The sequence below is a fragment of the Juglans regia genome, chromosome 4, assembly GCF_001411555.2.
Source record: "Juglans regia cultivar Chandler chromosome 4, Walnut 2.0, whole genome shotgun sequence".
Taxonomy (NCBI): Eukaryota; Viridiplantae; Streptophyta; class Magnoliopsida; order Fagales; family Juglandaceae; genus Juglans; species Juglans regia.
The window spans coordinates 22,434,125-22,458,391 of NC_049904.1; the positions used below are offsets into that span (position 1 = coordinate 22,434,125).

Consider the following 24,267-nt stretch of genomic DNA (forward strand, 5'->3'; position numbering starts at 1 on the left):
CAGTTTGTTCTCTATGAGGTGATTGTTCCATTGCATTTGGTGGGGGTTCTTAAATAGGTTCTTGTTCTTGAATAGGTTATGGTGCGTGATTTGGGTTGGCGCATGGTGGGGGACTTAGGGACTGTGTCGAGTCATCCGAGGAGGATTGATTACACTCCTCCGTGCTGTGATATAAAGATATTTTCGCACCACGTGGTCAGATGTGGCGACCTGAGTATGGTATATAACGCCTTCCACGAATACCTCGAAGTCTCCCTCCGCCTCTTGGACTGGGTCTCGGTTAGTTACCTGCACGAGTACGAGTTAAAAATATTATGATAAAATTGATAAGTCAATTGAACATAATAATCTCAAAGTCACAGACAGGTTCGTAAAAAAGATCATTTATCTATCATTTTCAATTACTTTTGGGTAGACTAACCCTTACATTTTGAGCATAACATAGATAGAGGAATAACTGAATTGTCAAAATATATATCTTGATAATGCATAGTGCTCCTCATGCAGCCTCCCGGTTTGAACGTCGCCTGAAGCAAATAAAATCACATGTTAGACTTCGTTTAAATTAGGTATGGATGTTGTAAAAGCTGAATACTATTCTCAAGATTGTTTGTTATTTGCATGATAAGTAGTTCGAGCTAGGAGAAAGCCTTCATGGTGTGAAGAAATAAATCAAAACATATATTTCATACAATCTCATATTGAACTGTCTATATACACATACCAATTTCAAACAATCTCATATTATCAGATGTTTATGTACACATGGGAATTTCAAACAAGAAATCTAATATCTCAACCTTAAATGAACGAAGTTCCTACGTTGTAATTATAAATCTGACACAAACTCATCCTCTGTTGATAGGTCCTTCTCATCTGAAGATTCCCCCTCATTTGTTGATGGGTCTTCCTCATCTGAATATTTCCCCTCACTGACCGCATTTCCAGAATCAGAAGTGATCATGTCATCATTAATAAAGCCTATTGAATTTATGCATTGACCATCCGGATCCATGATTTCTCGTGCATCAACATGACTAGGTAGTATATCAGGCCTATTCAGTGGAGTTACCACTTGATCTGTATTATCACACTGCACTGGTTCATAATAATATGATGACTCATTTTCTTGATCGGCATCATGAGTACTTGATTCGCCATCAATATCTTCAAGAACCGTAGGCAGTATACATTCTTATTTATATAGTTCTGCACAACACCCCAACTCCCATTCGCCCTTAAATTTCTTATTTAGAAACATTGATCAGCTTGACTCACCAACACGAATGGTTCATCCTTATACCAAGTCCTATTCATGTTGACACTAATCATATGGTCATCTACCCGCACTCCTCGTTTTCTATCACTAACATCAAATCAATCACATTCAAACATGAACATTTGACGCCACTCCATGTAGTGTAACTCTACGATATTATTAATAATACCGTAGAAGTCTACGTTATTTGTGGCCTCATCACCAGTTACTAACACCCCAGAATTTTGTGTACGCCAGCGAAGTTCACACTGCTTCATATGAAACCTTTTTTCCATTTATTATGCAAGCAGCATATGTTGCAACCCAACGGTCAGGCCCGCAAGTTAAAGCATACAGATCAACGGACATATCAAGTGTATGCAAGGTACGATGTTCCTGGATCTATACCAAAATTGTTGAAATTTCACAACGTTTATTTTCATTATTCCAAATCATATAAAATGAAAGCTATAACATTTTAATATAGATAGGGATGGATAAGAATTTACACGTTGCTTGAACCAAGTTGGAAACCCAGTTTGATGCGTACGATCGATGCAATTTGGGTGTTGCACCCTACATTCCTTGTAGTGTTCCCTGCATTTAGTGCACCGAGACGAAGCAAAATATTCAAGTTAGCTGGTATTGGGTTCATCACAACTTGTTAAGATCAAATGGAAGGTCCAATCTCTGCACAATTGTTGAGCACATACCAGATGGCTGCCTTAAAGAGTTTATCTTCTAATTGCATGTTAGAAGCTATGCCCAAGTGATGAACTTTCTGGTTGAACATTCTGAACCCATCTAACGTTTACTTTTTGTCAGCATCATTGTTGCGGTCCACTTAACTAAACCTCATCTCAATGTCTTTGAGATACATGGAGCAAAATGTCAAGTATTCGGTGTGAATATAGGCCTCGGCTATTGAACCTTCTAGCTGGGCTTTATTCTTAACATACCATTTGAATTTGCCAAGATACCTCTCAAATGGGTATATCCACCTATATTGTACTAGACCCCTAAGTCTGGCCTCACGGGATAAATGGACAAGTAGGTGGACCATAACATCGAAAAAGGAAGGAGGGAATATCATCTCCAGTTTGCATAGAATGGTGACGATATTAGTTTGGAGTTGGGATAGGCGATACACATCCAGTGTTCGAGTGCACAAATGTTTGAAGAAAGTACCAAGTTCAATCAAACCCAAGGCAATGTCACTTCTTAAATACCCCCCAGCAGTAATGGGGAGTAGTCTTTGAAGGAAAACGTGATAGTCGTGGCTTTTCCCCTGAGATTTTGCAATCACATAAAGAAACACAGTTTGAGATATTGAAAGTGAACCCATCTGAAAATTTGATATCAGACAGCCACTCACAAAATTTATTCCTTTCATCTCCGTGTAATGTGTATAGTGCATGTGGCATTGTTACACGATCACCATCACGCCTCAAGTGTAATTCTTTTCTATAGCCCAAAATCTCCAAGTCACGCCTTGAATTGATGTTATCCTTAGTTTTTCCTGGACTGATCATTAAAGTGAATAAGATGTTATCGGCAATATTCTTCTCAATATGCATAACATCTAAATTATGCTGAAGTCGAACTGTTGACCAATAAGGTAACATGAAGAATATGTACACTTTGTCCAGTTCAGCTATTCACCAGTGCGTTTTTTCTTCCTATGAGATTTGCCAAACTGAACATCCTCATTCATCTGCAATTGAGTTTGAATATCGTCAGCTCTTACATCCCTTGGTGACATGCGATGATCTTCTCTACTGTTGAACAACCCTTTCCTCTTTCTCCATATATGATCTAGTGGTAAGAAACGTCGATGTCCCATGTAACAATATTTCGGCCATATTTCAACCAATTGGAGTCTGTGTTGGCATTGCAAGAAGGACAAGCCAATTTTCCATTTGTTGACCAACCAGATAGATTCTCGTAGGTAGGAAAATCATTGATTGTCTACAATAAGGCAGCATGCAACATAAACGTCTCCTTAGTTGAGGCATCATATGTAGGTACCCCATCTTCCCAAAATTCAAGCAGTTCATCGATCAATGGCTGCAAGTGAACATCGATCTCATTCCCTGGTGACCTTGGGCCAGGAATAATCAGAGATGTCATGAAGAATTGGTCTTTCATGCATGACCACGGCAGCGAGTTATAGGGGACAGTGATCACTGGCCAAATGCTATGAGGTTTAGCCAAGTTGTTGAAGGGAGTGAAGCCATCACTTGCTAGATTGAGCCTAACATTGAGAGAATCTGCAGCGAACCAACCATGATGTTCATCGAATTTCTTCCAGCACTTAGAGTCGCCCGGATGTCTCATACAAGAATCTTCTATCGTCCGTTGCTCTCTATGCCATCGCATATCACCTGCTATCTTTGCAGACATAAAGAGACGTTGCAATCTCGGTTTGAAAAGAAAGTGACGCAACACATTTTTAGATATCGCGCGTGACTCGTGTGTATTTGATATCCATCTCGAAGCCTTATATACAGGGCATTCATTAAGAGCGACATTTTCCTTCCAAAATAAGATGTAGTCGTTGGGGCACATATGGATTTTGTGGTACTTGAAGCCCAAACCACGCTCCAAAGACCTTGACTCCTCATATGATTGTGGCAAGTGAGCATTAGGAAAGGTAAACCGCAACAAATCAAGAAGCAATGCAAATGACTTAATTGACCATCCATCGATTGATTTGATGTGTAACAACTTGACAACAAATGATAGTTTTGAAAATTCTGTACACCTGTCAAAAAGCAGACTCGGGCATGCTCTAGTAGCTGGTCAAAAGATGGTGCTGGTGAATCTATAGTTATTGGTGGCATGTTTGGCGCATGAGTGCTATCTTGGGGCACATCAACAAAGGTGCCTGCCCGGATGTCATCCAACATATGCTGCATGTCATCTACGTAATCGTCTTCTTGGATGATATCGTCATCAATATCATCATCACTGACGTACAATGTTGTCTCCTCCTCCCATGAAATATCCACAGGGTGTAATCTGTGTTGATCTCTTTAATAAACAAATGGGTTTCCACCTCAAATATAGGCAGCCATAGATTGTTAAGGCATGCACAACATGGACACCGAATGCGATCCCTTCTACTTGCATGGTTTCGTGCTTGTATGAGCAAATATTTAACGCCTTCGGCGTATGCAGGTGATACAAGCCTATCCGGCTCATTCATCCAATTTTTGTCCATCTAAACAAAGATATGGTGGGAAAGAAAGTTAAATAAGCAGAGACCGTAATTATATAAGCTCGATGAAAAACTCACCATAGGCCAAATGTTGGGATAGGAGAATAAATGTTTAACTTGAAGAGCATTTATGAATGTGGCTAGCTAGGTATCTCAGAAGGTTTCTAGTTAAGATTTTTTTCAAGGATAATTGGCTGACCAAACATAAATATCGTCTTGTTTATGACATTATGTGACTCCATATTCTCCAAAAATTGGTACCGGATAAGTTATCATCTGAATTAACGTGAGTCAAGTTTGATGATGATGCTAGCTATGTAGTCCATAGTTGTCCATATAGTAATTTATTATAAATAAATAAAAATCCCTATATAGTAATTAGAAATACATAATTTAGCACTAACAAATGACAACTCAGATCGAGATGCTAAATTAAGATAATTCATCACATGTCAAGTAAAGGGAGAATACTTGATATGACCATTCAGTCATCCCTTGTACAAAATATTGATATGTATTGATACATATGTATTTATCAATACTGGATAAATAATGTTTGATTGTGATAGTATTAACCATCGATAGGCAACTACATGTCCACCACCTTCACTCTCATATATATATATATATATATATATATAAATATATATATATATATATAAATATATATATATATATATCCATTTGTGTGTGCGTGTGTGTGTATGTATATACACATGATATATATAGACTTACAAACGAACAACATCACCCAAAATAAAAAACCAACTCCAAGAGAATTTGGTAAGTAGAATACATTTGACTTAGAGTGATTATCTAATAATAATCTGTATTTCTTTCCAAACTCAAAAGGTCTAGAATATATAATAATACTAACAACAAAACATCCATCTATGTTTTGAGAATTCATGAAATGGAAAAAAGGATTTGCAGCTGTGTATGGGTATTCGTTGCCTTCAATTCCCAACTAAAAGAGTTTCAGCTCACCCCTGGGTGAAATGGCTCACCAACAAGCCCGTCGGGCTCAGTCAAGTGCTTTTCAATCAAAAGCACTTGACGTCCGTCCTACGATCTACACCCAACAATCCAAGTAATTTTCAGATTAAATCTTAATACCAGAATATAACACAAACAAAATCAATAAAAAAAAAATATACAAATAAAAGCAAAAATATAAGCAAAAATCTTAACTGCATAAACCAACTATATAATTTCAACTACAAAGCACTTTCCTTACACCCTCTTCACTTAGGGAAAATCAACTACAAAGCACAACATCAAACTATTTAACTTCTATCCATACTTAGCATTGAGCCAAACTTTAAAACTCCTCATTTCAAGCATTCTAAATAAATAATTGAAATTGATTCAAATTGCATGTTTGCTGTCCAATAAAGGCCATTGAGTTTTTGACATGAAAGATATATGGATGGAAGCGACAATTGGGATGAATTCCTCCCTTTCATTAAATTTCATGTAGTATTGTATTGAATGATTTATGTAGTGTAGTTTCATTTAAAAAAAAATAGCAATTTGAAAGAAAATGAAAGTGTACTAGTGCACAAAGTAGGCTACCTAGTTATAAGCTTGAGCTCGACTCAGAATCGAACAAAAAATAGCAAGGGCTAAACATCAATCAATACTTAGTTCGATCTAAAAGTTTCCAAAATAAAATAACTTTTACCAAATCTCAACTACATGACATTACGATCAATAAATTGCAAGAAACTGCTTTCAATTTTGCATGCATTATATACTTTGTTGGTATTAGAAACATTAATAGCATATATAACCAAATGCATTTTAATTTTTGTAGGTACATGCATGGTATCTTTTCATTTCCCCAAATGAAAAATTGATTTTAGGGTTCAACTCGAGTTGGAAATTTTGAAGAATAGCTAAAACTGAATTTTTATTTAAACTTCATATAGAGATTACGCATTATATGGCTCTTACATATCTTGAAGATGTTTGCTTTCTGCATTTTAACTGTTAATCAAGTCAAGCAAAAGCCCCGTAACTAAATTGATGGAAACTTGCTGTGTATGAAGAGGCTTATGAAGGTTTATGTTAGTAGGATGGGATGGTTGAGGGGAGGCACTTGTTGAAGGCGAAAGGGGCATACTTAGTATGGTCCTGGAATATGAGCAGTAATAAAAATGTTCATTCAGTTGTAGCCTATGCTGGATTGTGTTTTGTGACTAGTTTTTTTTTTCTTTTTTTTGGGGCTCTAAATATGCCATTCTTAGCCATATCATCCATTGTAGTAGTAAGAACTAAAAATTATTGCGTAATATCAATGTATAATATGTAAGCTAGAATTAATTATATTCTACCCATTCCATGCAGCTAGCATGGATAAGTAGTAGTATTTATATATAGTATATATATCCATGAGATTATATATATATATATATATATTAGAATATAAGTAAGTAGAAAGTGCTTTATTTATTTAAATAATCACACTGAACCCATGTGATTACATGGGTTTATAATCGAAAAAAATGAAACTTAATGGTCAAGTAGAAATGATATATGTCCAGCCTCAATTTATGCATATAATGGCTTTATCTGACGGGTGGATCTGCAGTACTTAGCTTTTGATTGCTTCGGGCTAATAATTCGTACGTACATGATATAATTTTGAAAGTGAAATTAAGTAAAAGCTAGCATAAGTATATATATATATATATATATATATATATATATATAATTATATAAAGCGTAGCTAGCTTGCTTTAAAGTTGTACATTATTAATGAGCACTAAATATGGACATGTTTCAAAGTAACAATTTTCATGAGATCAGACCATGACTACTTCTTCATGATCAACTAATTTAATTGTAAGGCATAATATATATATATATATATATATATTATATAGTACTTAATTATACGTAACATGACTATATAGGTTTATCATGCCGAAGATTTAATATATAATATAATTATAATCAATTTGTAGGAATATTTAATAAAACTAAATAAATAAAGGCAGACACTACCATGCATATATATAATATGTCATTGGTTGAGGTTTCAAGTCAGTTGAAATTCATAATTAATTAACTAATGTTGCTTGCGGTGGATTATTAGGTGCATATATGGCCTCTAATTGAGGTAGACACTGCGTACCATGGATCGATGCTCCTTAATTGAAGGTTGTGTTTTCACCATCCTCTCTCTCTCTCTCACACACACACACACTATATAATATAATATATTCACCCATGCATTTTCCATGCACCTCCAATATCCCTTCTTAATTAGCACCAAAAAAAAAAAAAAAATGCATTTATAATGTTTTTGGTTTTAATGGGTTTTATATTTAACAATTACTGATCCCCTAGCTCTAACTCCTTTCCCTTTCAAATTATGGTTCAAACAAATATAAAAATATATTAGAATTAAAGCATTATGGATGGTACGTATGTTGATCAATCAGTGATAGTTGATTCTGTTTATAAGGTAGTAGTACTGCTTCATATATACATATGTGTACATATATATATATATATATAAAATAAGTTGCGCACCATACGTAATGCATGGACTATATATATATATATATATATATATATATATATATTATAATGTATAAGTTTAGTACTATAAAATAATGTAGTACCAAATCAATTAATTGAAGATACCAGAGATCCCATCATCATCATGATCTCCGTTACATTAATACAATATTGTTTGACAATTAGCTCCAATATGGAAGATAAGATATAATATATATATATATATATATATATATATATCATTATAACTTAGATGATACCGCTCTAAATTATTTTTCCTTTAATAAATTTTAACTTTAAGCAAGATTTTTATTTCTGTTTGATGTATTATATTTTAGTTGATAAATTTAACTCTTTGCTATATATTATTTAGTTTTCATTTAATTAGTAATTACAAAAATGGCCGGGTGGTGGCTTTATAGACTAAATATTAGAAGTAATAATACAAATATGTTGGGATAATTGATTCATATAGTTTAGCTTCATTCTTAAAAGTAATAACACAAATAGCCTAGTACAACTTTATTCTTAAAAGTATATGTTTATAGATCATATACAAAGATAAATGTTTGGTTGATCACAAACAGAAATTACAAATAGTTGTCATACAAACTGAAATACATACCTACTTATATATACACCCCTAATATATATTTATATAGTTTGCTGTGATAAATTAATTAATTGTAAAGCTTTTTATATTGTAAGATAAATTAATCTCTATATGCAGATAATAAGTTAGTGGAATGTAAATCATAAGTAGATCATTTCTCGCCAACATTCCCTAGTTAGCTAGCTTCCCCCAGCCAAAGAATAAAAAGATGGCGGTATTGGTGGATACCTTAAGGCCAGTCAATTCTATATTTCCATGGAATTTTTCAAAACAAGTTTTTATTTGAATATATATATTTATAGCACTTGAATATTAGAGGTTAATTATGCCTCAATATTTAGTACAGAAAATCTCAATAGCTTAAGGTATTGACAAGTATTATAGCACTTGAAAAACCAAGGGAAATTTTTTTTCTGCTCAGCTCATGTAGAACTTGAGTTCCCCCAACTAGCAAGAACATATATATATGAATATTAACTACAAAAAGACAACTATAATGATGATCATATTCGAAATACCCTATACCTAAATTTATACATGCGGGGTTTTTAATTAAAGTTGTGATCTTGATTATGCAGTGAGATTGGGGACAGTACTGTGCTAATAGATGCAAGTGAATTTTCCCCCAAAAGGGGCCAACTGCTAATATCTACAACTTAGACCAGCACATACAGAAAAGGCAGATATACAAAAATTGAACATCAAGGAAGAATATGGGATTGAGATTGACAGTGTAAAAAAATTATTGTACAAACAAAAATTATACCTAAAAGGAAGAACAAGGGAATGAAACCCAAAAAGTTATGCATGAACGTTTCTGTGATAGAAAATTTAGACAAGAAAATATACCTGAAAATGAATATATTCCTTGAAAATCAGACTCGGTCGACAATAAATTAAATGAAGCCCCAAAAACTTAGCTCCAAGCCATATGGAGGCATTGTGCGGTGACTTTCTAGGGGCAAGAAGCGGCTCGAAAATGAAGCGATTAACATTCAAATGAAAGTCGCGTGCAAGCTGGGTTATGAGGAATGTGCATTTGCAGGTGGGTTGTCCATGGAGAAAGAGGAACTAGGGGGAAGGGTGTGGGAAAATGGGACTCCAAAGGTCAACGACGTAGCTACTGCAATGAAGCGTTCGAGTGGCCTTCCATCCGTCACAAACAGCCGTGACCGTTGGCAATCTTAGGTGGAGAAATGGGTTTTCGGTTTTGGTCTGGGTTTCGTCGAACTGGAAATCAAAGAACAAGCGTGGTGGGGGGAAAAAAATTTGGGGAAAGTAAAGATTGTTTTGGCGCCCACAACAAGTTGCGACGAACATTACATCGCCACGATAGTGAAAACCTTTTACAGTGAACAAAGTCGCTGCTAATACATAATAAATCGCTGCAAAAAAAGGAAATAAGTTAAGTTAGAAACAAAATTCGGCATGTGGTATTTAAAACATGCAGCGATTATAAAATCGCTGCAAATAAGTACTATTTGCAGTAATTTTATTTCAAGTGATTATAAAATCACCGGGAAAAAAGGTTTTTCTTGCAGTGGAGGGTGAAAATTAAATTTGCAATTTTATTTTATTTTTTTGTCTTTTTTTAAGAACTAATATTGATTCTATGATCAGATCTGTACAAGAAAACATCAACCAGGGTACGTCGCTGCATGACAACCTACCAGCAGGTCGCTACCTAGTATTAGTCAAATAACAACAAATTTCTGACTCGTTCCATCCCATTACAGAGATAAAGTCAGGTAAAAGAAGAAATTGACTCAGAAGTTAAGAGGCTGCACAAGCCACGTGGTGTCAAAATTGAGCAGAACCAGTACTGGATCATGTAATGCTGTTCACATCATGAGTAGCAAGATAAGCAGCAATTCAACCCAACCAGCTACCCTTCATAGTTCACTCCAAGCCACAACAACCCAATTGGGCCCGACAGCAACAGCAGAAGAAAAACAAGATCTTTCACAACAAGCTCAATGAACAGACGTACGATTTCTTAAGAACATATATATCGATCTAAACACATCTAATCGATCTCTTTCACTAAGATTATAATGAAGGAGATGATGAATAGGAAAACAAAAAGCTAGTTAGGTCGTATGCTCGTGCCTCTATAAAGGGTTCGTGTTGCTCTTATCCGATTGTATATATTACTACTTGCCTGCAGCATTTTACCTCACATTGCCTTTCTTTTCTTTTTCTTCTACCGACTTCTTCTGCATTATTTGTTCTGATCTTCTAATTGGTCGTTTATTTGCACCCCGGAGAAGAGATGAAAAAAGGGGTGGTCCTGTTTTTTCTTTTAGTTGTCTCGTCCATTCAACTACTTCAAGTACATGGGGAGCCGCAAGTACCTTGCTATTTCATTTTCGGAGATTCGTTGGCGGATGATGGCAATAATAACTTGCTCCCAACACTGGCTAAAGCAAATTACGAGCCATATGGTGTTGACTTTCCTGAAGGACCAACTGGAAGGTTCTGCAATGGCAGGACCATCGTTGGATATCCTAGGTTTTGCCCTTTTCTCTCTTGCAGCTCTATCATGGTTTTAGTTAATCTTAGATCCCGGGCGTGGCTTCTGCAATGACAGAACTCCTTATTTCTTTCTGTTTTACTTCGTTTGTTTTTTGTACCCACTTCGTTTAAAGTTAATTTTGTGGCTCAAAATCTATGATAAATGTACTCCAAGAACTTCTAGGGTAATATTATAAGGCTGAGGATATAAATGTACTCCAAGAACTTCTAGGGTAATATTATAAGGCTGAGGATATAAATGTACTCCACGAACTTCTAGATCGATCAATTATTGTTAGAAACTGTTAAAAACAGAAAGGAAAGATGAGAAGCAACTGAGTTAAGAAGAAACTGATTCTCATTGATTGAGTTTTGGTTACACGTGAGTCACATATATATACATTACAAAGGAAAGCAGAAAAGTAAAAAGAAAATACTGAAAAGCAACTTTGATTATATACACAACATCAATTCAGAACTTTCTATGGACAGTATGGTAGATGCAGCTTTATGCATTGTGTTCCTCATGCTTTTCTGAATGCAACTCTGTATTTCCTCAGCTATGGTTCACCTTTACGTGCAGTCACTTTGTTGTTGCTGCTACCTCTTGTACTGCAACATACTTTGTCAACTTTATGCATGTCTTTGAGTGTTGCAATATATCTCAGCCATACTGTGGTTGCTGTCCTTGTGTAGAACCAGATTACATTGTGTTCTGTAAGACTCCCCCTCAAGATGGGCATAGATGTTAATAATTCCCATCTTGGATAGTAGGAACTGAAATGTAGAAGTTGGTAAGGCCTTAGTGAAAATATCTGCCAACTGAAATTTTGAAGACACATGAATAGGTGTGATAATTCCAGCCAAGACCTTTTCTCTAACAAAATGGCAATCTAGTTCTATATGCTTGGTCCTTTCATGAAAAATTGGATTTTTTGTAATGTGGATGGCTGCTTGGTTATCACATAAGAGGGAAGCAGATTGTGCATGGTCAACATTAAATTCCTTTAGCAAACCGAGAAGCCATATGATCTCACAACTTGTAGATGCTAGTGCCCTATATTCTGCCTCAGCTGAAGATCTAGAAACTGTTGCTTGCTTCTTAGATTTCCAGCTTATTAGTGAATCCCCAATGAATATACAGAACCCTGTGACAGATCTTCTTGTCTCGGGACAGGCAGCCCAATCTGAGTCACTATAGGCCCTTAGATGTAAAGCTGATCTTGATGACAAGAAAATGCCTTGACCTATGGATCCCTTAAGGTACTTGAGAATCCTATAGGCTGAGTGCATATGAGATTGTGAGGGTCTGTCCATGAACTGGCTTAGAACACTTACAGCATAGGTTATGTCGGGTCTAGTGATGGTTAAGTAAATTAACCTTCCAATGAGTCTTCTATAAGCTGTGGGATCTTGGAAGATTTCCTCTGTGGTGTGACTCAATTTATGGTTCAGTTCAATAGGTGTAGAAACTGCCTTTGTGCCAAGTAGACCTGAATCTTCTAATATCTCGAGGGTGTACTTCCTTTGACAAAGGTTAATTCCAAGTGAGGATCTAGCAACTTCCAATCCTAGGAAATACTTGAGGGGTCCAAGGTCCTTAATTTTGAACTTGCTGTGAAGGTAAGATTTGAGAGAATCAATTTCTCTTTGAGAGTCACTTCCAACTATGATGTCATCCACATAGACTAAGAGAGCTATAAATCCATTGGGACTGACCTTAGTGAACAAAGAATAGTCAGATTTTGATTGGTGAAATCCAATGGCAGTGAGTGAATTTGAAAACTTTGAGAACCATTGCCTAGATGCTTGTTTAAGTCCATAGAGGGACTTATTTAGTTTGCATACCAAGTTCTCCCCCTCAATCTGCTCACTCTTGATGTGATAGCCTGGAGGTAATTGCATATAGATGTCTTCATTGAGGTCTCCATGAAGAAAGGCATTGTGAACATCCATTTGAGTGAGGGACCAGTTTTTAATGGCTGCTATGGCAAGGAAAACTCGAACTGTGGTGAGCTTGGCAACTGGACTGAAGGTCTCTTGGAAGTCAAATCCTTCTTTTTGGGTGTAACCTTTGGCCACAAGTCTGGCTTTGTGCCTTTCAAGAGAGCCATCTGATTTCAGCTTGGTCTTATAAACATATCTACAACCAATTGCAGTTTTGTTGGGAGGTAAGGTGGTGACAGTCCATGTGTGGTTTTCTTCGAGAGCATGAAGTTCAGCCTTCATGGCATCTTGCCAATGCTTAAACCTGACAGCTTCATTATAGGATTGAGGTTCATGGAGTAATGAAAGGGAAACAGAAAATGACTGATGAGAGGGAGAGAGATTTTTGTAAGTTATGTAATCATGAAGGGGATGATTTGTGGAGGAAGAAAGGAAGGGTTGAGATGCTGCAAGTTGGCAATGATATTGATGAAGATAAGCAGGTTGATTCCTATTTCTGGTGGACCTTCGAAGAGGGAGAGGGTCAGGATGAGGTGAGGAGGCAGGTGCAGGGAGTGTGGGAGCAGTAGGAGAGGGAAGAGTGGAGGTGTCAGCTGGTGAAGAAGGGTCTTCACTAGCTGGTGCAGAAAGTTCTGATGAAGAAGGTTCTTCATCATGGTGGGATTGAGTGAGAGTTTGAGAGGTTTGGGGAAATGAGAAGATGTCATCTGGTGGAGCAGGAGGAAGGACAAGATTATTGGGGAAAGAAGACAAGTCATTATTTGAAAAAGAACCAGATTTGAAAGGGAAAGTGGATTCATAAAAAAATGACATTTCGAGAGATAAAGGTAGAGTGAGATTCAATGTCATATAGCTTATAACCTTTGACATTAGCAGGGTATCCTAAGAAAATGCAAGGTTTAGCTCTATGTTCAAATTTGGTTCTGTTTTGTTTGGGAGTGCTAGCATAAGAGAGACAGCCAAAGACCCTAAGGTGAGAATATGAAGGTGGTGATGAGAAAAGCATCTCATATGGAGATTTGTTGGAGAGGAGAGGTGTGGGGATTCTGTTAATGATGTAGGCTGCTGTTAAGATAGCATCTCCCCAAAATTGGATTGGCAATGATGCTTGAAAGAGAAGGGCTCGGGCAACATTCAAGAGATGTTGGTGTTTTCTCTCAACAACACCATTTTGTTGAGGAGTATATACACATGATGTTTGATGAATGATGCCATACTTTTTGTAAAAATCAGTCATAGCAAATTCAAGTCCATTGTCAGTTCTGATTTGCTTAATGTTTTTGTTGAATTGGGTTTGTATGAGATGGAAGAAAGACTGCATGAGAGATCTTGTGTCTGATTTTAGTCTCATTAGGAAAACCCAAGTAACTCTAGAATAATCATCCACAATTGTTAAAAAATAATGAAATCCTTGAAGAGAAGCATGGGAGTAGGGGCCCCATATATCACAATGTATTAAATCAAAAGGAAATGAACTGCTTGAAACACTTGAAGGGAATGAAAGTTGTTTCTGTTTAGCCAAATGACAAACTGTACAATGAGATTTTTCTTTGGACTTTACATTAGGTACATTAGAATGAATTGAGTTCATTCTTTGAGAGGATAAATGTCCTAATCTGCAGTGCCATAAGTCAAAATCTTGATGTACAGCAGCTTGGTTGGCTTGAGCTAGAGTAGATGGGCTTGAAGGTGGAATATTGGTGCTGTCTGGTGATGAAGACAATAGGTAATAGAGACCAGCATGGACTTTAGCAAGTCCAATCGTCATCCATGAAGAGAGGACCTGAATGAAACAAAGATTGTTTAAGAAAAACAGACAAGTGTCTGGCCTTTGAGTAAGTTTACTGACTGAGATGAGGTTGAAAGCAAATGAGGGAACACATAGGACATCAGTGAGAAGAAGAGAATCTGAGAGTTTAACAGTGCCTATGTGTGTGACTTGAGCTTTTGTACCATTTGGGAGTTGTACAAAAGCTTGAATGCAGCAGGAAGAATTAGTAAAAAATGAGGTGGAGCACACAATATGATCAGTGGCTCCTGTGTCCATGATCCATGGTGTGTAATGAAATGCATCATGCTGATCTTGTGGAAGAACAGTGAATTTATCATGACTTGTGACATTGAAAAGAGAAGGGTTATGAGAGATAGTAGAACTGGAAGAACAATGATGATTACCTGCCATATTGGAGTGAGATGTTGTCGAAGAGGCAGGTTCTGAAATAATTGATGAGGAATGCACAGGTGGTGGCATGAGAGGTTTATTGTGTTCTAAGGTCAACTGAGGGAATTGGGCATTGACAAGAGCCACGAGGTGTTGTGCTTGTGCTTGAGAGAGTTTTAACTGAGAGGTACTTGGTGCAGGAGATGTATGGCTTGCAACAACAGCTTGATCCATAGTGGAACCATCAAGAGCAACCTGGTTTGCAGAGTGAGCAGCAGGTTTTCCAAAAACATTTCCAAACTTGGATTTGGTGAATTTGAAAGTGGGTGGGAACCCTATTAGTCTGTAGCATTTTTCCTTTGTGTGTCCCATCTTCCCACAATGTTCACAAACCAAGTCTGTTTTCTCCTTTTTCTTTGAGAAATTCTGATAAACAAGCAAGGCAGATGGTTCTGTGGTAGGAATAGCTATGTTTCTCGCTTGCCTTGCCTCTCTTCTTGTAAAATAAGTGAAAATGTCTTATCTAGAGAAGGCAAGGGGCTTAACAAGATAATTTGTCCTCTAACAGCATCATAGCTATCATTTAAACCCATTAAAAATTTGAAAACATAGTCCCTCTGTTGAACTTCACCAACATTTCTTAAAGCATCACAAGTACATAAACCACAAGAGCAACAAGGAAGTGGTCTATAGCTATGCAGTTCTTCCCAAATGGCATTAAGTTGGGTGAAGTAGTCACTTACAGAAAGATGCCCTTGAACTATACCACTGAGTTTGTGTTGAAGGTGATAGATCCTAGCTTCATCAGGCTGTGCAAAGCGCTCCTTGAGTTTATCCCATATCTGTTTAGCTGAAGTCATGAAGAACACATTAGAGGCTATGTCCTTGGAAACTGAATTTAAAATCCAAGCAAGCAGAATGTTGTTGCATCGTAACCAAGAAACATAAGAAGGATCTGCAAGGTCAGGAGTGGGAATGGTGCCATCCAAGAATCCTGACTTATTCTTGATTGAAATGGAAAGAAGAAAGGATCTGCTCCAAGAAATGTAGTTGGGGCCAGTCAAAGGTGGTGAAACAATGACAGTGTTTGCATTGTCACTGTGATGCAAGAAAAATGGGCTATTTGGATCTTCTGTTGGAGAAGAAGAAGAGGAAGATGAGGAGGCCATAGGTTCAATGAAAGATGATTAAAAAAAATGAAAAACGAGAAGGTGTTGCAGGAAATTATTCCTGCTCTGATACCATGTTAGAAACTGTTAAAAACAGAAAGGAAAGATGAGAAGCAACTGAGTTAAGAAGAAACTGATTCTCATTGATTGAGTTTTGGTTACACGTGAGTCACATATATATACATTACAAAGGAAAGCAGAAAAGTAAAAAGAAAATACTGAAAAGCAACTTTGATTATATACACAACATCAATTCAGAACTTTCTATGGACAGTATGGTAGATGCAGCTTTATGCATTGTGTTCCTCATGCTTTTCTGAATGCAACTCTGTATTTCCTCAGCTATGGTTCACCTTTACGTGCAGTCACTTTGTTGTTGCTGCTACCTCTTGTACTGCAACATACTTTGTCAACTTTATGCATGTCTTTGAGTGTTGCAATATATCTCAGCCATACTGTGGTTGCTGTCCTTGTGTAGAACCAGATTACATTGTGTTCTGTAAGAATTATATTCTTAGTTTATTTATGAACATAACTTATATTACGGATGTAACTGTAAATTATTCCCTCACACAGCTGAAATGATGGGCTTCGACGACTATATTCCGCCCTTTGCAACTGCTAATGGCACAGAGATACTCAAAGGTGTGAATTATGCATCCGGCGGGGCAGGAATTCTGAATGAAACTGGGCAGACCTCGGTAGTTACTCAATTATATTTTTGTCTTGCACTGTTATTTCGTTACATTCCGTTCTTTGTATCGCCTCTCTGCCAGTCCTCTACGTTGACTTATAAGTATAATGACTCGGACGAATGTGACAAAAATTTCTCAACCAGGGTGCTCGCATCTGCATGGACGAACAGTTGAACAATCACCAAGTTACAGTCTCAAGCATTGTCAGCATGCTAGGAAGCAGTCAGTCAGCAACCGAGTACCTAAACAAGTGTTTCTATTCGGTTGGAATGGGAGATAATGATTACATTAACAACTATTTCCAGCCCGACTATTACCCGTCAAGCCTCCTGTATACTCCAGAGCAATTTGCTAAAGTTCTCATTGAACAATTTTCTCAGCAGATAGAGGTCAGTAATGCTGCTGCAAAATCTTTCTTTATTGCTTTCTTTCCTTTTGAATTACTTCCCTTTTTATGATTATCCCTGATCATCCGATTCTCTCGCTCCCCATTAATTATGTTCTAGACTTTGTACAATTATGGAGCGAGGAAGATTGTATTGTTTGGAGTAGGAATGCTAGGCTGCACTCCGAATGCAATTTCTGTATACGGCACAAATGGCTCGACATGTGTAGAGTTTATGAACTACGAATCCAGCTTCTTCAACGTTGAGCTTAAATCTCTTGTCGATGATCTGAATACTGAGATGCCTGATGCAACTTTTATATACGTGGATGCGGTGAAGTTAGCCGAGGATGTTATCGCTGCGGGTAGATTTCCTTGGACTTTCTTGCTCTGTCAAAATGGCTTAATTTATACTGATCTTAGTAATGGTCTATATATAATTTTGATGTTTTTGCATTTCAGCTTTCAAGGTTACAACTGTTGGGTGCTGTGAAGTAGAGGAATTAACTGGACTGTGCATTCCTAACCAAACTCCATGCCATAATAGGTCGGAATATGCGTTCTTGTTATTCTAAGGGGTGTGATCACCAAACGGTGTACCCCTTAGAATAATATTCTTTAACATGGTGATGGTTCTCATGAGGGGTGATGTTAAAGGAAGTGTCAAGAGACACAACCTTTTGATTTAGTCAAAAGGTTGTGTCACTTCTTAAGGATGTGACTTTTGGGTTACTATTGGTTTACCAATGGTTGTGCCTTTTCACAATAGGATGTGTCACTCCTTAAGGTTGTGACCATTGGGCTACCATTGGTTAACCAATGGATGTGCCCTTTACCAACCGGTGCATGATGGCCTATAAATAGGGGTCATTGGTGCACAAACAAATGCACTCAATTCTCTTTGTTCATCACCAACTTGTGGGACAAATACCCTCACGGGAGTGTCACCATATTGTCGTAATTCCGCTTCTATTTGTTGTTTAATTTCTCTACAGTGGTATCAAGAGCCTGGTCATGTCAGAGGGAATTTTATTGCGCATTACAAAGACGATAAATAGGCAAGTGCTTGGTTTGGCAACCACACTTGCATATTTTAATCATCTTCGTTTGCTTGAAAATCCGAGAGAGAAACTTTTTCAGATCACGGTGGGGGGTTTAGAGTATACTGGTAATCTTCAAAATTTAGTAAATTGTTACTATTTTGAAGAAAATTATTGGTATTATTTTACACAAAGGAATAGTGATTTAAATAGCCCATTTGTCCACAAAGTTACTATTTCGGCCGGTCGCCGGAGCCTCTCACCACCGCCGGACGTCGTCGACCTCGGGAGCACGTCGGAGTCGTCGTCGCCAGCCACCATTTGGTCGGACGGGGCTGAGGAAACCTCACGCAGGGACACTGCAGTGCGCCTGCGTGAGGTTGAAGACAACCCAAGACGAAACGGTGCCGTTTCGTCCAACGGTCATCCCGTTCAAACCATTCCAAGGCTAAACGACAGTGTCGTTCAGCCAACGGAGGTTAATAACGGTAAAAACGACATCGTCGTTTTGCCCGTTTCTGAGCCTCTGGAGCCGAGCCGCAAAGCCGAGCCGATAACCGAGCCGTTGACCGAGCCGCCTCCAGAAGCCGATCTCCAGAACACGGCTTGAACCGGCTAAACCGGTTCACCCGGTTTCCTGAACCGGTTCAGGGCAGAAAATTTCAATCGGGCCGTTCGAGATCATTTCTAGCCCGATTTGGTCCATTCAAAAGCCGTTGTACTCCAAATTTCAAGCCAAATTATTATAAAGCACCTGTTGATCGAAATTACCGCCAGAAATTCTTTGAAAGAGGTGAAACATCAAGGAAAGGCCTTGGATATCCTCGATCGGGGCGTCGCTTTTATTATTCTCCTTATATAAAATATAATAGGAGAATTTCTAGGCTGCCACCTTGGATTAAACCCAAGGATTATTATTATTACTAATTAAGTTTGTAATAATTTTAATTTTTCACAGTTGAACTATTATATTTAAATAGTACACATTTAATATTTCTACATTCTTCTTGTTGATTAATTTTTTAAGGTTTATTTTTCATGGCACCGAAGAAAAGTATTGATCCCTCGGGGATAGAAAAATTGAATGGAAGAAATTTTCGGGCCTGGAAAAGGCATATAACTTTTCTTCTAACCCATGAAAAAACCTTATATACATTAACAACACCAAAGCTATGGGAAGGAAATGTAGAAGATGATGAAAGTGAAAGTGTAAACAGTATTTTAAATATAGATAAATGGATAGAACACAATGCATGGGCAAAAACTTTAATTTTGCATTGCATGAGTGATCACATTATTCCTTTATTTGAAGACTATGAAACTGCTAAAGAAATTATGGATGCAGTTGAAGCAAAGTATGGTTTAAGGTCGGATACTTATATACAGTTATTGTTGGATAAGTATAACCGGACTTGTATGAAAGAGAATGATGATATTGGCGATCATGTACTTCAAATGGAGTTGATGGCGAAAGAATTAAATGATGCCGGTCATCCTCTTAGTGATAAAATGCAAGTTACAACCATACTAAATAGTCTTCCTTCATCTTGAGATCACATTATTACTTCTTTAACACACAGTGGAAATGAAGTAACAATGATATCGCTTCCAGTACTTTTAGTACTTGAATGAGAAAGGATGAAAAGAAGGAATAAAGATGGTGAATCATCCAATTTATTAATGGCTCAAGATAAGCTTTCTACACAGAATAAGATGAAGCCAAAACAGTTCAAGAAAAAGAAATGGTTAAAAAGAAAACAAAATAAACCATTTTCTGGAAACTGTTTTAAGTGTGGAAAGAAGGGTCATTACAAATCACAATGTCCTAACAAAGGAAAAGCACAAGAAAGCAAGGAAATTGTGATGACAATCTCAGAAGTAATGCTAGTGGAACCAGTGACAGATTCATGGTGGGTTGACTCTGCAGCGACAAGACATATATGTAGGAACATAGATATGTTTGTCAAACTTGAAGATAAACAAACTGGAGAGCACAAAGTATATATGGGCAACAATACATATTGCGATATCTTGGGGCAAGGTACATGCAAATTCAAAGTAAATGGTTCCATTATTTTACTTAGTGATGTTCTATATGTACCTAGTATTCGTAGAAATTTAGTATCTGTGCCTGTACTAGATCAAAAAGGCTACACAGTTGAGTTTAAGTCTGGAACCGTTGTAATTAGTAAGGGAAATGTGTCAGTGAAAGGCGTGAAAGATCACAATATGTATGTACTGAATGTTGATATTAATAAAGTAGCTATTTCTGAGTGTTTGAATGTGTCTACTGATTGTTCATATTTATGGCACTTAAGATTAGGCCATATAAATAAAAATAAAATGATCAGAATGTATAAAAGTGGATTAATACCACAAATAAACTCAGATAATTTTGATATATGTGAACCATGTATCAAAGGAAAAATGAGTAGTAAATCTTTTTCAAAAAGTTGGAAATCTACGGATTTACTAGAAATTATACATTCTGATGTGTGTGGACCTTTTAAAACAAAAACTCATAGAGGAATGGAGTACTTTATTACTTTCACTGATGATTATTCAAGATATGGACAAATCTACTTACTCAAGCAGAAATCTGATGCAATTGAGAAATTTAAAGAATTTAAATTAGAAGTAGAAACCCAGTTGGGTAGACCCATTAAAAGTTTGAATAGTGATAGAGGAGGAGAATTTGAAGCTTTAGACAATTTTTGCAAATTGAATTGTATAAGACATATTTATACTATGCCATATAAACCTCAACAAAATGGCATTGCAGAAAGAAGAAATAGAACTCTATTGGATATGGTGCGATCGATGATGGCATATGCTGATCTACCAATACATTTTTGGGGTGAAGCATTATCGACTGCTGCATATATATTAAATAGAGTTGAAACTAAAGCGAAACCTCTTACACCTTACGAATTATGGACGGGACATAAACCAGACTTAAGTAAACTCAAAGTGTGGGGTTGTAAGGCACAAGTGCTTATCCCAAGGCCACTAAGGGATAAATTAAAAAGTAAAACTTGGGAATGCAGGTTTATTGGGTATGTAGAAAACGGAAGTGGCTACAGATTTTATCATTCTGAAAAAGGATTGATAGAAAGTAGGGATGCCGTTTTCTTGGAAAACACGAACCTTGTTACTCCTGCTGATCAAATAGATTTAATAAATGATTTAGAGAATCAACGGATCTCCACAGAATCTGACAATGAAAATAATGATATTATTCAAATCCAGAATAATAAAAGAAAGTCAGATGAAAATCAATCTTCAGGCATTGATGTTGGAGACAGTGGGAGTAAAAGATCCAGAAGACCATCAATATGATGCATGCAACAAAGGAATTCTTGAAATCTAAATTTGAAATGAAAGACATGGGTGAAGCCGCTTATGTTCTTGGTATAAGAATTTCTAGAGATAGAAATTCAAATCTATTGTATTTAGATCAAGAGAAATATCTAGAAAAAGTACTTAAAAGATTTGGTATGGAAAATTGTAAATTTTTAAGTACGCCTGTTTGCAAAGCTCATACTTTAAATAAAAGTATGTGCCCAAAAGATGAGGATGAAATAAGTGAAATGCTTAAAGTTCCCTATGCTCAAGCTGTGGGAAGCCTCATGTATGCAATGACAAGTACCAGACCAGATATTTGTCATGCAGTTGGATTGGTAAGTAGATTTCAATCCAATCCAGGTAAAGAACATTGGCAAGCAGTTAAGCGTATATTGAGATATTTACAAGGTACCAAAAATTTGAAATTGTGCTTTGGAAACAGTGATCTAGAATTAATCGGCTATAGTGATGCTGATTTTGGAAGTGATGTAGATGATAGAAAATCTAGAACTGGATATATATTTCTATTTGGTGGAACAGCAGTTTCTTGGTTAAGTAAGAAACAGGGCTGTGTTGCTAAGTCTACTATGGAAGCAGAATATATTGCTTGTAGTACTGCATTGAGTAATGCGGTGTGGATAAAACGCTTTGTTGAAAGCTTAAATTTGGGTACATCCACAGAACCAATCAATGTGTTTTGTGATAATCAGTCTGCCATTTCTTTGATAAAAAGTGGAACACAGAGTTCCAAGGGAAAACACATTGATGTGCATTATCACTATATTTTAGATATAGTGGAAAGAGGTGAGGTCAATGTTAATTTCGTTTCCTCGACCGAGATGGTAGCAGATCCAATGACCAAAGGTTTTATCTCTGGAGAAATTCAGAAAACATGTAACTAGAATGGGATTGAGAGAAACCTAGGTGAAGCAATCTCATGGTCAGCATGTATAACTCAGCAAATTCTGGGGACGCCTAGAAAATTGGAGTTATAGAGATACCCAAATGAAAATTTTGGTCATTTGTAAAGTCACTGATAAGGTGATCAAGGAAAACCTCAGGAATGGCCTTAGGGTGAGTACTTGATAAAATTTCAGTTGCAGATTGATTAATCAAGTAAAAGGTTGATCATGATAAAGTCGCTGATAAGGTGATTAAGGAAAGACTCAGGTGAGTAAGTACTTAACGAAAATTCAGTGCCATTCACTAAAGTTTTAGTGAAATGTGATTTGATTACTCAAGTAAATGGTTAATCATTTGCAAAGTCGTTGATAAGGTGATTAGGGAAAAACCTCAGGAATAGCCTCTAGAGGAAGTACTTAACGAAAATTCAACGCAGGTCGATACATGTGTTATGTATTCGGCTTAAGTCGTCAATTGTGACAGAGGAATGGATTGTTGATCCAGTCACGGAGAATTGATGCCATTCACTAAAAATTTTTAGTGAAATGTAGTCACCCCTAATATGTGATCAGTGGGAGCACATATGGTAAAGGGTGCGGTCAGATAAGGTAATGACAAAAACGTGTGCACGTAGAGGCTTGTCATGCTCTGACGCCGATTTGCAAGAGTTGCAGATGAGAGTTGAGTAGTGGAAAGCTCATATTGGTACCAAGGTAAAATACTCAACTGGATCATCACCGTTTTGTGTGATCAAGTGGGAGATGTTATTCTAAGGGGTGTGATCACCAAACGGTGTACCCCTTGGAATAATATTCTCTAACATGGTGATGGTTCCCATGAGGGGTGATGTTAAAGGAAGTGTCAAGAGACACAACCTTTTGATTTAGTCAAAAGGTTGTGTCACTTCTTAAGGATGTGACTTTTGGGTTACTATTGGTTCACCAATGGTTGTGCCTTTTCACAATAGGATGTGTCACTCCTTAAGGTTGTGACCTTTGGGCTACCATTGGTTAATCAATGGATGTGCCCTTTACCAACCGGTGCATGATGGCCTATAAATAGGGGTCATTGGTGCACAAACAAATGCACTCAATTCCCTTTGTTCATCACCAACTTGTGGGACAAATACCCTCACGGGAGTGTCACCATATTGTCGTAATTCCGCTTCTATTTGTTATTTAATTTCTCTACAGTTCTGGGACTCTTTCCATCCCAGTGAAGCAGCTAACCTAATTTCTGCAAAAGGAGCATACAGTGTTATCTTCCCATCTGAGTTTTACCCAAGAGATCAAAGTCTTGTGGCTGAGCTTTAATAGCTGGTCGTGTCTGGTAATTGTCCTTGAATCTGAGCACTATCCATGGAAATAAATAAATAAATCATTGTTCTTGAGATTGTTGTGGTTACTTCGGGTGTTTTGCAAATATTCCTACTTTTTCGAATTGCTGCACATCAGTCTGGAAAATCGCAGATAGTTTGCAAATTACTCTT

General features: G+C 37.0%; 1 pseudogene; it reads left to right on the forward strand.

Annotated features, from left to right (window-relative positions):
* The first annotated feature begins 10,745 nt into the window (after nucleotides 1-10,745).
* Nucleotides 10,746-24,267, forward strand: LOC108996844 (annotated as a pseudogene).